Source organism: Lutra lutra, chromosome 1, assembly GCF_902655055.1.
Source record: "Lutra lutra chromosome 1, mLutLut1.2, whole genome shotgun sequence".
Taxonomy (NCBI): Eukaryota; Metazoa; Chordata; class Mammalia; order Carnivora; family Mustelidae; genus Lutra; species Lutra lutra.
The window spans coordinates 131,615,734-131,633,019 of NC_062278.1; the positions used below are offsets into that span (position 1 = coordinate 131,615,734).

The following is a 17,286-nucleotide window of genomic DNA, read 5'->3' on the forward strand; positions in this document are numbered from 1 at the left end:
TGTGGGACTTGATCCCAGGACCCTGAGATCATGACCTGAGCTGAAGGCAGCTGCTTAACTCACTAAGCCACCCAGGCATCCCTTAAATCTTTTTAAACTTTCATTTTTACATTTATATTCTATCCTTTCACTGTAGTTTATTTTGGTATATATGTAAAGCTTCTTTCTTTATAATTTTGGGATGCAGTTTCTTCTAACAGACCAAAATACACCCAGAATCTGGAGTAATGGCTCTGTTCTTGTCATTTGTCTGATCATATTTTTTTCTTCCTTTTTCTGTTGTTGTTTTGTTAAAGTTTTTTTTTTTTTTAAGATTTTATTTATTTGAGAGACAGAGATCACAAGTAGGCAGAGAGGCAGGCAGAGAGAGAGGAGGAAGCAGTCTCCCTGCTCAGCAGAGAGCCCGATGTGGGGCTTGATCCCAGGACCCTGGGATAATGACCTAAGCTGAAGGCAGAGGCTTTATCCCACTGAGCCACCCAGGTGCCCCTAAAATGTTTTTAATTTTCATCTTTATAGTTACATTCTATCCTTTCAAAGTATTTAATTTTATTTTATATATATATGTGTGTGTGTGTATATGTGTGTGTGTGTGTGTGTATATGTGTGTTTCTTTCTTTACAATTTTGAGATGTAGTTTCTTATAACAAACTGACCAAAAATATAATCAGGATATAGGGTATTGCTCTGTTCTGTTCACCTGAATATCCCTTCCTTTTGTCATTGTTGGTCTTCTTTTTTTTCCTCTGTTTTTTCTTGTCTTTTAGTTTTCATTTTTAGAGTTACATTCTATCCTTTCATTGTATTTAATTTCATTTTGGTATGTATATAAGTTGTTCTTTCTTTACAATTCTGGGATCTAATTTTCTAACAAACAAACCAAATACACACAGGATCCAGTGTATTGTTCTACTCTGTCCACCAGTTTGATTATATTCTCTTTCTTTTCCTTTTTTCCAGTTCTGGGTCTCTTCTGATTTGTTTAGTGTATATTTCTCTGGAGTTGCTGTTGCCATTTTAGTATTTTATTCTTTGTTCATCTATTCTTCTCTCGACAGAATGACAAGACAGAAAAACTCACCTCAAAAAGAGAACGAGAGGCAGTACTGACAGCCAGGGACCTAATCAGTATGGATATAGGTAAGATGTCAGAACTAGAGTTCAGAATAATGATTAAAAAGATACTAGCTGGGCTTGAAAAAAGCATAGAACACACTAAAGAATCCTTTTCTGGAGAAATAAGAGAACTAAAATATAATCAAGTTGAAATAAAAAAGGCTATTAATGAGCTGGAATAAAAAATGGAAACTAACTGCTAGGAGAAAAGCAGAAGAGAAATTAATGATATAGAAGACAAAATGATGGGGATAAAGAAGCTGAGAAAAAGAGAGATAAACAATTACTGATTTATAGGGAGAGAATTTGAGGTAAGTGATATCATAAAACAAAACAATATTAGAATAATTGGGATCCCAGAAGAAGAGGAGAAAGAGAGAGGGGCAGAAGCAAATTATGGCAGAAAACTATTGGATCAAATTATACCAGAGAAATTCCCTAATCTGGAGAAGGAAACAGGCATCCACGTCCAGGAGGCAAAGAGAACTCCCCTCAAAATCAATAAAAATAGGTCAACACTCCAACATAGAATAGTGAAATTTGTAAATCTCAGAGAAAATGAGAAAATCCTAAAAGCAGATCAGGACAATAGATCCATAACAAAAGATCCATAATCCAAGGATATAAATATTAGACTGGAAGCAGACATACCCACAGAGACCTGGCTGGCCAGAAAGGATTCTGGGTGCTAAATGAGAAATATATGCAGCCAAGAATATTTTATCCAGCAGGATGTCATTTGAAATAGAAGGAGATATAAAAAGCTTCCAGGAAATTGGGGCACCTGGGTGGCTCAGTTGGTTAAGCATCTGCCTTCATTTTAGGTCACAATCCCAGAGTCCTGGGAGAGAGCCCCACATCAGGCTCCCCGCTCAGTGGGGAGTTTGCTTCTTCCTCTGCCTCTGCTACTCCCCGTGCTTGTGTTCTCTTGTTCTCTGTCAAATAAATAAATAAAGTCTTAAAAAAAAAAAAGCTTCTAAGAAAAACAGAAACTAAAAGAATTTATGATCACCAAGCCAACCCTACAAGAAATATTAAAAGGGATATTTTAAGCTGAGAGAGAGTCCAAAAGTAACACAGATAAGAAATGAACAGAGACAATCTACAGAAACAGTCACTTTACAGGCAATACAATAGCACTAAATTCATATATGTTAAAAGTTACTCTGAATGTAAATGGCCTAAATGCCCCAATCAAAAGAAAGAGGGTATCAGATAAAAAAGCAAGACCCACTGATATGCTGTCTGCAAGAGAGTCATTTTAGACCCAAAGACACCTCCAGATTGAAAGTGAGGGGTAGGGGAGGAGAACCATTTATCATGCTAATGGACATTAAAAGAATGCTGGGGTGGCAATTCTTTTATCAGACAAATTAGATTTTAAACCAAAGACTGTAATAAAAGATGAGGAAGGACACTATATCATGATTAAAGGGCGTATCCAACAAGAAGACTAACAATTATAAATATTTATGCCCCTAACATGGGAGCAGCCAATTATATAAGCCAATTAATAATTAAACACAGAGATAACAATCCAAAAATAGCAGGGGACTTTTACACCCCACTCACTGCAATGGGCAGATCATCTAAGCAGAAGATCCACAAGGAATAAAGGGCTTTGAATGACACATTGGCCCAGATGGACTTTACAGATACATTCAGAGCATGCCTTTTTAAAGCAACAGAATACATATTCTTCTTTAGTGCACATAGAACATTCTCCAGAATAGATCACATCCTGGGTCACAAATCAGGTCTCAACTGGTACCAAAAGAGTAGAATCATCCCCTGAATATTTTTGGATCAAAATGCTTTGGAACTGGAACTCAATCACAAGAGGAAAGTTGGAAAGAACTCAAATACATGGAGGCTAAAGAGCATCCTACTAAAGAATGAATGGATCAACCAGGAAATTAAGGAAGAACTAAAAAAATTCATGGAAACAAATGAAAATGAAAACACAACTGTTCAGAATCTTTGGGATGCAGCAAAGGTGGTCCTAAGAGGGAAGTATATAGCAATACAGGCCTTTCTTAAGAAACAAGAAAGGTCTCAAATACACAACCTAACCTTACACCTAAAGGAGCTGGAGAAAAAACAGCAAATGAAGCCTAAATCCAGGAGGAGAAGAGAATTAATAAAGATTAGAGCAGAATCAATGAAATAGAAACCAGAAGAATGGTAGAACAGATCGATGAAACTAGGAGCTGGGTCTTTGAAAGAATTAATAAGATCGATAAGACCTCACCAGACTTACCAAAAAGAAAAGAGAAGGGACTGAAATAAATAAAATTATGAATGAAAGAGTACAGATCAAAACCAACACCAAAGAAATACAAACAAGTATAAGAACATAATAGGAGTAACTATATGCCAACAAATTAGGCAATCTGGAAGAAATGGATACATTCAAATGGAAACTCTTAACTACCAAAACTGAACCAGGAAGAAACAGAAAACCTGAATAGACCCATAAGCAGCAAGGAAATTGATGCAGTCATAAAAGATCTCCCAACAAACAAGAGTTCAGGGCTGGATGCCATCCCAGGGGCATTTAAACATTAAACATTTAAAGAACTAATACCCATTCATCTAAAGGTGATTAAAAAAACAGAAATGGAAGGAAAACTTCCAAACCCTTTCCTTTTTTTTTTTTCTTTTTCTTTCTTCTTTTTTTTTTTTTTTTGTTTCTTCATTTATTTCAGTTTGGCTCTGGCAAGATGGCAGATCGTGTGGAATAACCTCCTTGGGTCTTCCAGCTTTAGCCTGTGCGGTCTTAGGAGCACAATTGAGAAAGAAGCACTAAGCCACTCAATCACTGCTGGCTTTCTCTCCATAACTTAAGTAATTTTTGTTTTTTTTAGGCAATTTTTTTTCCAGCATAACAGTATTCCTTGTTTTTGCACCACACCCAGTGCTCCATGCAATCCGTGCCCTCTCTAATACCCACCACCTGGTACCCACAACCTCCCACTCCCCGCCGCTTCAAACCCCTCAGATTTTTTTTTTCAGAGTCCATAGTCTTTTATGGTTCACCTCCCCTTCCAATTTCCCCCAACTCCCTTCTCCTCTCTAACTCCCCTTGTCCTCCATGTTATTTGTTATGCTCCACAAATAAGTGAAACCATATGATAATTGACTCTCTCTGCTTGACTTATTTCACTCAGCATAATCTCTTCCAGTCCCGTCCATGTTGCTACAGAAGTTGGGTATTCATCCTTTCTGATGGAGGCATGATACTCCATAGTGTATATGGACCACATCTTCCTTATCCATTCGTCCGTTGAAGGGCATCTTGGTTCTTTCCACAGTTTGGCAACCGTGGCCATTGCTGCTATAAACATTGGGGTACAGATAGCCCTTCTTTTCACTACATCTGTATCTTTGGGGTAAATACCCAGTACTGCAATTGCAGGGTCATAGGGAAGCTCTATTTTTAATTTCTTGAGGAATCTCCACACTGTTCTCCAAAGAGGCTGCACCAACTTGCATTCCCACCAACAGTGTAAGAGGGTTCCCCTTTCTCCACATCCCCTCCAACACATGTCCCCTCCAACACAAGACAACACATGTCTTGCTAATTTTGGCCATTCTAACTGGTGTAAGGTGATATCTCAATGTGGTTTTAATTTGAATCTCCCTGATGGCTAGTGATGATGAACATTTTTTCATGTGTCTGATAGCCATTTGTATGTCTTCATTGGAGAAGTGTCTGTTCATATCTTCTGCCCATTTTTTGATACGATTATCTGTTTTGTGTGTGTTGAGTTTGAGGAGTTCTTTATAGATCCTGGATATCAACCTTTTGTCTGTACTGTCATTTGCAAATATCTTCTCCCATTCCGTGGGTTGCCTCTTTGTTTTGTTGACTGTTTCCTTTGCTGTGCGGAAGCTTTTGATTTTGATGAAATCCCAAAAGTTCATTTTCGCTTTTGTTTCCTTTGCCTTTGGAGACATATCTTGAAAGAAGTTGCTGTGGCTGATATCGAAGAGGTTACTGCCTATGTTCTCCTCTAGAATTCTGATGGATTCCTGTCTCACGTTGAGGTCTTTTATCCATTTTGAGTTTATCTTTGTATACGGTGTAAGAGAATGGTCGAGTTTCATTCTTCTACATATAGCTGTCCAGTTTTCCCAGCACCATTTATTGAAGAGACTGTCTTTTTTCCACTGTATATTTTTCCTGTTTCATCGAAGATTATTTGACCATAGAGTTGAGGGTCCATATCTGGGCTCTCTACTCTGTTCCACTCAGAAATAGACAGATCACTGAAGCAGAAAATCAATAAAGAAACAGGAGCATTGAATGACACATTGGACCAGATGGACCTCATAGATATATACAGAACATTCCACCCTAAAACAACAGAATACTCATTCTTCTGAAGTGCACATGGAACCTTCTCAAGAATAGACCACATACTGGGTCACAAATCAGGTCTCAACCAATACCAAAAGACTGAGATTATTCCCTGCATATTCTCAAATCATAGTGCTTTGAAACTGGAGCCCAATCACAAGGAAAAGTTCAGAAGGAACTCAAACATCTGGAAGCTAAAGACAACCTTGCTTAAGAATGCTTGGATCAACCAGGAGATCACAGAAGAACTGAAAAAATTCATAGAAACCAATGAGAATGAAGACACTTCTGTCCAAAACCTATGGGATACAGCAAAGGCGGTCCTAAGGGGGAAATACATAGCCATACAAGCCTCCCTCAAAAAAATTGAAAATCCAGAACACACCAGCTGTCTCTACACCTTAGAGAACTGGAGAATCAACAACAAATCAAACCAACTCCACACATAAGAAGGGAAATAATCAAGATTAGAGCGAAGATCAATGAGGTAGAAACCAGAGATACAGAAGAACGTATCAATGAAACTGGAAGCTAGTTTTTTGAAAGAATCAATAAGATCAATAAACCATTGGCCACACTAATCCAAAAGAAAAGAGAGAAAGCCCAAATTTATAAAATTATGAATGAAAAGGGAGAGATCACAACTAACACCAAGGAAGTAGAAACAATCATCAGAAGTTATTATCAACAGTTATATGCCAATAAGCTAAGCAACCTAGATGAAATGGATGCATTCCTGGAGAACTATAAACTCCCAAAATTGAACCAGGAAGAAATCGACAACATAAATAGACCGATATCTAGTAACAAAATTGAAGCAGTGATTAAAAACCTCCCAGAAAACAAGAGCCCAGGACCTGATGGATTCCCTGGGGAATTCTACCAAACTTTCAAAGAAGAAATAACACCTATTCTCCTGAAGCTGTTTCAAAAAATTGAAGCAGAAGGAAAACTTCCAGACTCTTTCTATGAAGCCAGCATTACCCTGATCCCCAAACCAGGCAAAGACCCTACCAAAAAGGAGAATTTCAGACCAATATCTGATGAATATGGATGCTAAGATTCTCAACAAGATCCTAGCAAACAGGATCCAATAGCACATTAAAAAGATTATCCACCATGACCAGGTGGGATTCATTGCTGGGCTACAAGGATGGTTCAACATTCGCAAATCAATCAATGTGATAGAACAAATTAATATGAGAAGAGAGAGGAACCACATGGTCCTCTCAATTGATGCAGAAAAAGCATTTGACAAAATCTAGCATCCGTTCCTGATTAAAAAGCTTCAAAGTATAGGGATAGAGGGAACATTCCTGAACTTCATAAAATCTATCTATGAAAGACCCACAGCAAATATCATCCTCAATGGGAAAAAGCTTGCAGCCTTCCCGTTGAGATTAGGAACACGACAAGGATGCCCACTCTCACCACTCTTGTTCAACATAGTATTAGAAGTCCTAGCAACAGCAATCAGACAACAAAGAGAAATAAAATGTATCCAAATTGGCAATGAAGAAGTCAAACTCTCTCTCTTTGCAGATGACATGATTCTTTATATGGAAAACCAAAAAGACTCCACCCCCAAACTACTAGAACTCATACAGCAATTCAGTAATGTGGCAGGATACAAAGTCAATGTACAGAAATCAGTGGCTTTCTTATACACTAACAATGAAAATACAGAAAGGGAAATTAGAGAATCGATTCCAAACCCTTTCTATGAGGCCTGCATCATGCTGGTCCCCAAACCAGAGGAAAACCCTTTCAAAAAGGAGAATTACAGACCTTGATGAACATGGATGACAAAATTCTCACCAAATAGGATCCAACAGTACATTAAAAGGATTACTCACCATAACCAAGTGGGATTTATTCCTGGGCTGCAAGTGTGGCTCAACATCCACAAATCAATGTGATACACTACATAAATCAAAGAAAGGACAAGAACCATATAATCCTCTCAATTGATGCAGAGAAAGCATTTGACAAGGTACAACATCCTTTCTTAATTAAAACTCTTCACGGTGTAGGGAATAGAGGGAGCATACCTCACTATCATAAAAGCTAGATACAAAAAGCCCACAGCAAATATCATTCTCAATGGAGAAAAACTGAGAGATTTCCCCTAAGTTCAGGAACATGGCACAGATGTCCACTATTCACCAATAGAGTTCTAGAAGTCCCAGCCTCAGCAATCAGAAAATGAAAAGAAATAAAATGCCTCCAAATTGGCAAATAAGTCAAACTCTCACTCTCTGCAGATGACATGATACTCTATGAGGAAAACCCAAAAAGACTCCACCCCAAAATTGCCAGAACTCATAAAGGAATTCAACAAAGTGGCAGGATATGAACTCAATGCACAGAAATCAGTTGCATTTCTATACAGTAATAATGAGACAGAAGGAGAGAAATTAAGAAGTTGATCCCATTTACAACTGCACCCCAAACCATAGGATACCTAGGAATCAACCTAACCAAAGAGACAAAGAATTTATACTCAGAAAATTATAGAACATTCATGAAAGAAAAGAGGAAGACATATAAAAAGTGAAAAATGTTCCATGCTCATGGATTGGGAGAACCAACATTGTGAAAATGTCTATACTGCCTAGAGCAATCTACACATTCAATGCACTCCCTATCAAAATACCATCCACTTTTTTTGCAGAGCTGTAATGAATAATCCTAAAATTTCTATGGAACCAGAAAAGATCCTGAATAGCCAAAGGAATGTTGAAAAAGGAAACCAAAGCTAGTTGCATCATAGTACTGGACTTCACATTCTATTACAAAGCTGTACTCATCAAGACAGTATGGTACACAGACACACAAATCAATGGAACAGAATAGAGACCCCAGAAAATGGACCCTCAGCTCTATGGTCAACTCATCTTCAACAAAACAGGAAAGAAAATTCACTGGAAAAAAGACAGTCTCTTCAACAACTGGAGTTGAGAAAATTGGACAGCCACATGCAGAAGAATGAAACTGGACCATTTTTTTATATCATACACAAAAATAGATGCAAAATGGATAAAAGACCTAAATGTGAGCTAGAAGTCCATCAAAATCATAAAGGAGAACACCATAAAGGCAGCAACCTCTGTGATCTTGGCTACAGCAACTTCTTGTTAGACATGTCTGCAAAGGCAAGGGAAACAAAGGCAAAAATGAACTCTTTGACTTCATCAAGATAAAAAGCTTTTGCACAGCAAAGGAAACAGTCAACAAAACCAGAAGACAACTGACAGAATGGGAGAATATATTTGCAAATGACATATCATTTAAAAGGTTAAAAAGGTAAAAGGTTAGTATACAAATTCTATAAAGAACTTAACAAGGGGCGCCTGGGTGGCTCAGTGGGTTAAGCCACTGCCTTCGGCTCAGGTCATGATCTCAGGGTCCTGGGATCGAGTCCCGAATCGGGCTCTCTGCTCGACAGGGAGCCTGCTTCCCTCTCTCTCTCTCTCTCCGCCTGCCTGCCTCTCTGTCTACTTGTGATCTCTCTCTGTCAAAATAAATAATAAATAAAATCTTTAAAAAAAAAAAAAAAGAACTTAACAAATTCAACACCCAGAGAACAAATAATCCAGTCAAGAAGTGGGCAGAAGACATGAAGAGACATTTCTCCAAAGACAACATATAAATGGCCAAAATACACATGAAAAAATGCTCAACACCGCTCAGCAGTAGGGAAATACAAAATGAAACCAAATGATACCACCTCAGACCAGTCAGAATGGCTAAAATTAACAAGCCGGGAAATGACAAATGTTGGCGAGGAGAGAAAGGATAACTCTCCTACATGTTGGTGGGAATGCAAGCTGGTGCAGCCACTTCAGAAAACAGTATGGAGATGCCTCAAGAAGTTGAAAATAGAGTTACTCTATGAACCAGCAACTGCACTACTGGGTATTTATCCCAAAGATACAAATGTAGTGATCTGAAGGGGCACCTGCACCCAATTTTTATAGTAGCAATGTCCACGATAGCCAAACTATGGAAAGAGCCTAGAAGTCCATCAACAGATGAATGAAGAAGGTGTAGTATATATATACACAATGGAATACCACTCAGCCATCAAAAAATGAAATCTTGCTGTTTGCAATGACGTGGATAGAACTAGAGGATAGTTTGCTAAGTGAAGTAAGTCAATCAGAGAAAGACAGTTATCATTTGATCTCATTCATATGTGGCATCTAAGAAACAAAACAGATGATCATAGGGGAAGAGCAGAAAAAATAAAAGATGAAAGCAGAGAGGGAGACAAACCATAAGAAACTCTTAATCATAGGAAACAAACAGTTGCTGGAGGGGAGGGTGGCAGGGGGGTGGGGTAACTGGGTGATGGGAATTAAGAAGGGCACATGATGCAATGAGCACTGTGGATTATATAAAACTGATGATCATTGAACTCTACCTCAGAAACCAAGAACATATTATATGTTAATTAAGTGAGTTTAAATAAAAGAAATGAGAAAAATTTTTAAATAAAGTAGGGCAAGTGCTTTGATTTATAATAGGTGCTTTGCTTTTATTTATAATAGGTGCTTGCTCATGTCATCCTTCAGTTCAGAGTATGAATTGCAATTCTCCACCTCAGTCAAGGCTCAATCAAAATCTCAACTTTTTCTTGGTTACCCCAGCCCACTGGGCTCATTCTCTCTGGCACTGGTGTGTTTTGGGATGATTCCCTTGATGATACATTATTTAGGACTACCTGTCCATTCAGCCATCATTCTATTCCTCCACTTATCTACCTAAGCAACCACACTTACCTATCCAACCACACACCTACCACACCCAAGCAACCACACCTTCCTATCTACTCACCCATCTATCTGCCCACCCATCCATCCATCCATTTCCTCAATCATCCATCCATACACCTATTCCCCCCATCCACCCACCCATCCATCCATCCATCCATCCGGTCAGCCAGCCAGCCATTCACCTATCTACCTATGCACTCATCCAACCACTCGCCCACCCGTCATTGAGCCCTACCTCATCCAACAGTCACTGAACCCTACTCTGTAATAACTGCTCTGTGTCAGCACCTGGCTGCTAGAGATGGTACAGGCACTTTCACAGCCTAGAGAATTTGAACCTCAGTGTCAGAGGTTTAATTGTGTCCCCTCAAATTTATATGTTGAAGTTATATCACCCAGTACCTCAGAATATGACCTTATAGGATCAATCCAGATGTCATTTGTTGAAATGAGGTCATCAGGGTGGTCCCTGATCCAATGTGACTAGTGTCCTTATAAAAAAGGGAGGGGGAATTTGGACATGGATCAGATATGCACACAGGGAGAACACCATATGAAGATGAAGACAGACATTGGTGATGCTTCTACAAGTGAAGGAGTACCAAAGATGACCAGCAAACTGCCAGAAGCTGGGCAAGATGATTCTTCCTCACATCCCTCAGAAGTAATCAACTTTGTCAACACCTTGATCCTGGACTCTAGCTTCCAGAACTGTGAGACAATGAATATTTGTTCTGTGAACCACCAAGTTTGTGGTACTTTGTTAATGTAGTCCTGGCACTAATATACTCTGGTAGGAGAGGGAGGAAAAAGCTGTCAATGTAATAAAGCATTTCTGCATTAGAAAGGAAGTTGGTACCCAACCCATATTTTGTTTCTCACCATACATAGGTAGGCTTTTTGGAGAAAGAATTAGCTTTCCTTCTGACTGGAAAAGAAAATTATGGGATTTCATAATGGCAAAAATATCATGGGGCTTTATTTCCTTTTTTGATGCTGATAAGTTTAAACACTCAGGAAGCTGGTTTAAAAAAATAAAACAGAAAAGACAATCTATTTTTTTCTCTTTGTCTCATTTGGAATCTGTTTAGTCACTAAAGAAGAAATGTAATTTGAAAATTATTAATAAATGCAGAGATTTGCCCACAGCAAAACTGGTGTGAAAATGCTCTAAGAAAGTCAGGATTTCAATGAAGTGTCCTATGAAATTACTTATATTATTAATTCATGGCAAAAAATGTGAGGTTAAATTAAATGAAGGCTGATATGATTTAAGCATTAGTGTTCCTACTTACCCTCAGTATTTGTATTTAATAGGAACCTATAACTGTTTTATAAGTGAAAGATTCCAGCTAATGCCTATATTTAGCCAGTTCAATAGCAAATCTACTTTTTATACAAATAACTTAATTATGTGAAAAAACATGCCCATCTCTTTAATTTAGTTGGTAATTGAGAAATAGATCTAATGGTGTATCTAAGGCCCTACCATTCATGTGGGCACAGTAGGATTAAACTATAGGTAAAAGCACAAGAAATAAATGTTTACCGTGCAATGACTGTGTGCTCAGCAATGTACTAAATGGGACCTTTTCATTGGTGGCTTCACATCATTAAGTAGACATTAATGTCTTTGTTTCTTTTAGAGTGTTCAGAAGTTTAGGTTATTCAAAATCATAAAGATAGCTGGTAGCAGAGCCATGATTTGGTTCAGGACTGCTAAACCCACTGTCTTTGCATCAAACTACACTGTTCTCTTCTAAACATATATTGAATTTTGAAAAATTAGCTTTAAAAACCCAAAACTACCAAATCCCCACATCATTGGTAATCAAAAAGGCTCCTAACAAACTTGTATTTTTAAGATTTCTTTCTTTTAGGGGGGAGAGGGCAAAGAGAGAGAGAGAGAAGCTGACTCCTTGCTGAGTGGGGGCGGGGTGGGTGCGGCTCAACAAGGGATTCAATTTCAAGACCTTGAGATCACAACTTGAGCTGAAACCAAGAGTTGGATGCTTAACTGACTACACCACCCAAGTGCCCCCAAGTGCTTTTCTTCAACTGAGTTATCTCTGAAGATTTATTTCTTTCGGCACTCTACAAAGTGGTCAAAAGGTACATCTTTCCTCTTTGATTTTTATAGATTTCTATTTTTTTTTAATTGAGGAGCAAAAGTAACTGTTAAAAAAAGTTTTTATCTTGGGGCGCCTGGGTGGCTCAGTGGGTTAAGCCTCTGCCTTCGGCTCAGGTCATATCTCAGGGTCCTGGGATGGAGCCCCACATCCTGCTCTCTGCTTAGCAGGGAGCCTGTTTCCCCCCTCTCCCTCTGCCTGCTATTCTGCCTACTTGTGATCTCTCTCTCTCTCTCTCTCTGTTAAATTAAAAAAAAAAAAGATTTTTTAATCTTGAAGCACCTGGGTGGCTCAATCTTTAAGGGTCTGACTTTGGCTCAGGTCACGATCCCAGGATAGAGCTCCCTGCTCAGTGGGGAGGCTGCTTCTCTCTCTGCCTGCTGTTCCCCTTGCTTGTGTGCTCTCTCTGACAAATAAATAAAATCTTTAAAAAAAAACCAAAACCTTTTATCTTAAAGGACAAAATTCTACCTCCTCTTTAGCACACACTGGAGATGAGATCCATATATCTTTGCTTCCTTTGTCCTAAGAAATGAAATATCAACTTGCAAAGCAATGCTTAGACCCTACCTAGAGCCCTGACCCTGAATCAGGAATGCACTACATCTTAGGCCAAGTAACACAAGTAACATGTTGATTCCAGACTCACTGATTTTTTTCTATTTTTATGCTAAAGCCACTGACTTCTTTTTCTGAAATCACACACACATAAAGTATAAACTTCCTTTCAAAAGTCCATTCACAGTTCCTTATGTCTTATTTCAAATTTCCTCAGCATGTTCCCACAGCATCTTTTATTACTTTCCCAAACATCCTTTTTTCCTCATCAAGCTGGTGTTTTTATTTACTTCTTGCCATGGACACTCACACATGAGCATCATATTGCCCATTTCCACTTCAATATTAATCTCCTACAGGGAATGTCCTCTTTCCTTCTCTCTGGCAATTCAAACACACTTGCTTCAAAACTTACTTTCACCAAAATCCTCTCCTGCTATAATTGCTCCTTAGCCTATATCCCTTAAAAATCACACATATATTCCTTACAGAATTAAAAAATCCTAGATTTGGGGCACCTGGATGGCTCAGGGTATTGGGATCAAGCCCTGCACAGGGTTCCCTGCTCAGTGGGAGACCTGCTTCTCCCTCTCCCACTCCCCCTGCTTGTGTTCCCTCTCTTGCTGTGTCTCTTTCTGTCAATTAATAAATAAAATCTTAAAAAAAAACCCCACAAAACAAACCTAGAGTTGTACGGAGCCTCAAAGGCCAACTATTCACATCTCATCGCAATACAGGAATCCTTTTTACAACACTGAAAACTAGCCAAAAAAGAAACAAAATGTAGGGGGAGGGTTGTTTCCATCTGACACTGAAAATAAATTCATGTTATAAAACAGGAAAGGTTAAACAAATTATTACAAAGGGTATATATGTTCTTCTTTTAATCCCAAACTTTCTCCTGAGACTCCAAAGAGAACATAATTTCACTCTGAAGAAGGTAAACTGAGTTACCATTATTAACTGGTTTAATTCAAGTCAACTAAGCAAACATCAAGCATATATAAAAATTCCTAAAACTTGTGTTATTTCTTTAAATCTTGCTATAAATTTAGGATGCTATTTAAATGCACAAAACCAATACCAATAAATGTTATAGTTCATTATCAATGAAGAGCAATATTTTGGTAGAAGCATTAGAAGAAGTATTAACCTTGCTGTAAGTTTACTACGTACTTGTTGCCTATATTAGCTATTTCACGAAGTCGGTCTAGTTGGACCAGAACCTGCCATCTGGTGGCAACCAACTCAAATTGCAGGTTAAAAATGTGAAGGAAAACATTATAGAAGGAAATAGAGATTAACGGTCAATATTGAATCCAAGAATAAAATCCAATGAATGACACCTAACTGTTTATAGGAGTATGCCTCACCTTTTTCATTACTTTCCCCCTTCGGAGACTTTTTGGGCATTTTTCCTGTATGTTCCTTCCATGAAATTTTAATACCTCATATATACTGTGCATTTGTTTATATATATTTATGCACAAGTTTTACTATATTTAATCCAGAGTTAAGGATGACTAAATAAATTTTAAGTTAAGAGATAAAGTTATTAACATTTAATTATCAATTTGCTATATTTTGTAGCATTGCATATATTTTGTGCACCTTTCTTGAATTCAATGTCAATGCTACTTGCATTATATCCAAGAAAACCCAGCAAGAGAAATAAAATAATAAGGAATAAGATTTTGTTGGAGAGGACTGAGTTTTGCAAGACCACAGACTATTGCCATAACAATGTGAGCCGCCTTACCCTCCCTTCCCACCAAGAACCAATTTCCATCCCTTTGGAGTAAAACCGCCCTTGTTAGGAATATGCAGTACAAAAGATCTACAGCAAAAATTATTTCAATACTTTGCCATATGACACAGAGTAGAAGTAAATCTAAGGAGATGTTTCAAAGGCTGTAAGAACTCTATCACAATGAACAGTGTCATTATGCACTAAGGGCTCAATTCTATCTGTGGATATAAAAATAGACTCTAACTTTTGTAGCATTCACTTTCCTGGTGCATTTCTCCCTATTCCATATTCCTAGGCCATTACTCTGTCTCCTCTTCCACCTCTTAAATGTGGGCATTCCTCCCTATCTTGGCCTCCCCCTTTTCTTTTCTTGCTCTAAACTTTCTCTCTGCACAATCCCTTAAAACCCTTCCATTTTAGTTATCTCTGCATTAGTTAGGTCTCCAGATGTGGACACTTTCCTGAGCTTCTTGCCTCTCTGCTTGACAACTCCTCAGAGAAGTCCTGCTCAAACCTCAAATTAATGTGTCCAAAATAAATGATTAACACATATTTCAACCACTGTTTGGAGTTCTCTATTCTGGTAATGAACTTTGTCTCTCAATAAGCTTGGCTGAAACTCCCATCTAGTACATCTTATCAGGTAACAATTATCCTTGTATTCTTCTTTTGCTATTATAATGGCTTTCTAACTCTTCCTGCTATGTCCAACAGTAATTCTTCAATATGTCAGACCCTTGGCATCCTTGGCCATGGGACATGCATGGATCTTAGCAAAAAAGCCAACTTGAGAGAGGAAGAAGCTGGGCAGAGTGGGATGGGCTAGGGCTGGGGAAACTAATCTGATTGGAAAGAAAGTTTGAGAAACTGTGCCACTCTGGCATGTCAAAACCACATAGATATTTTCAAGCACTCTGGGCACAATAGTAAGGTTCGAAACAACAGGGTAGATTCACCCCATTGGCTCATTCATAGCAGGGCCCAAGTCTTGGTAGCCAAAAAAAAAATAGTCTCCTACTGATCTTTTGTCTCCTATCCCTTAGTTTCTAAAACTTAAATTCAGTCCCATACTATTGCACTTAAAATTCTTCAGTGGCGGGGCGCCTGGGTGGCTCAGTGGGTAAAAGCCTCTGCCTTCGGCTCAGGTCATGATCCCAGGGTCCTGGGATCGAGCCCCGCATCGGGCTCTCTGCTCAGCAGGGAGCCTGCTTCCTCGTCTCTCTCTGCCTGCTTCTCTGCCTACTTGTGGTCTCTGTCAAATAAATGAATAAATCTTTAAATAAATAAAATCTTAAAAAAAAAAAAATTCTTCAGTGGCTCTCTCCCCACCAGGCAATTTAAATTGGTATGAGTCATGACCAGCTAGAAGCAGAGGGATGGGAATGACAGCTGGCTCAGGAAGCCTATTTCAAGAACCACACCAGAGGGGATTACAGGACAAGGGTCTCAAACAAAAACCTAAAACCAAGATCCCTTGGGGGTAATCTCTTCTTTTTAATTTAGCCACTGCAGAGATTATCCTGCATTCTCCATGCTCAGCCATAGGAACAATTCCCTGGGCAAGGCTATGATTTCATGACTCCATTCCTTCCTAGTCCCTCTACCTAGAATGCTGTTTTCCATTTTATCTGCTTATTTTAGCTTTGCTTATCCAAACTCCGCTCATTTTTCAGTGATTGGTTTAAAACTTCATCTCTTTTGTGGACCTTGATCAAGACAGTTTCATGGGATAGGAAGAAGGAACATAGAAACAGGTAGACAGATGAGCTGATGCAAGGGCAGGCTCTTGTCAGTTTTGTTCTCTGTTATTTCCCCAGGGTCTAGAACAGAGTCCAGCACATGGTGGGTAATCAGTAAATATTTGTTGAATACATGAGTTAGTAGAAGTATATAGAGAGGAACAAAATCAGGTTTTATGAGCAAAGTAACATTTGTATCAGTAATTACAGTTGAGAGTATTATTAAAAATAGTTATAGCCCCTTCTTGGAGGAGCAAAGGCATAGATGATTTGTGATGGGCATGTAGTGTTGGTGAACAATAAACCTTTGTTGCTTAAGTTACTCAGATTTGGAAGTCTTTTGTTATTGTAGCATAACCTAATATATCCTGACTGATATAGTAATTGGTATCAGGAGTGGAATGTTCCTCTAAAAAAACCCAAAAAACAAACAAAAAAACTCCCTCAAATATACAGCAATGACTAGGGTGAGGCAGTGGTCCTCTATGGAAATTCTTAGTGGAGAATGGAAGAATCGCAATCCATTTTGCAGTAAAACATTTTTTTAAAAAAACTCACCTGTGACAATTCAGGATACATATAATACACCCGATAAGCTTGTTGCTTTAGGTGAAGAAGGTGAAAAAATGGGATGCCAATAGCATCCTTTGACTGCTGTTGGTTGCATTTGACAACAGTACCATAAAAAAAAAAAAAGATGATTTGAGAAATGCATCCTTTATATCAGAAAAAAAAAAGGTACTAACAGTCCAGAAATTCTAAGTCTTACAGGATTAGAAGAAGCAACTTCTTTACAACGTAAACTGTAACAGAAAAAAACTGAGGAGACCTTTGAGTAATGAAGATAATTAAA

The 17,286-nt window shown here is 38.4% G+C and overlaps 1 protein-coding gene across 13 annotated transcripts in view; it reads right to left on the reverse strand.

The window, feature by feature from the left end:
- The window catches only part of TMEM108 (transmembrane protein 108), a 377,903-nt gene that overhangs the window by 180,858 nt on the left and 179,759 nt on the right, over positions 1-17,286 (reverse strand). The window contains exon 1 of one of the 13 annotated variants that reach the window (XM_047736899.1): positions 1,901-1,933. The exons of the other annotated variants lie outside the window; for them this stretch is intronic. The gene's annotated coding sequence lies outside the window, so the exon portion shown is untranslated. Of the gene's footprint in view, positions 1-1,900; positions 1,934-17,286 lie in introns of those variants that run through there. 13 annotated transcript variants of the gene reach the window in all.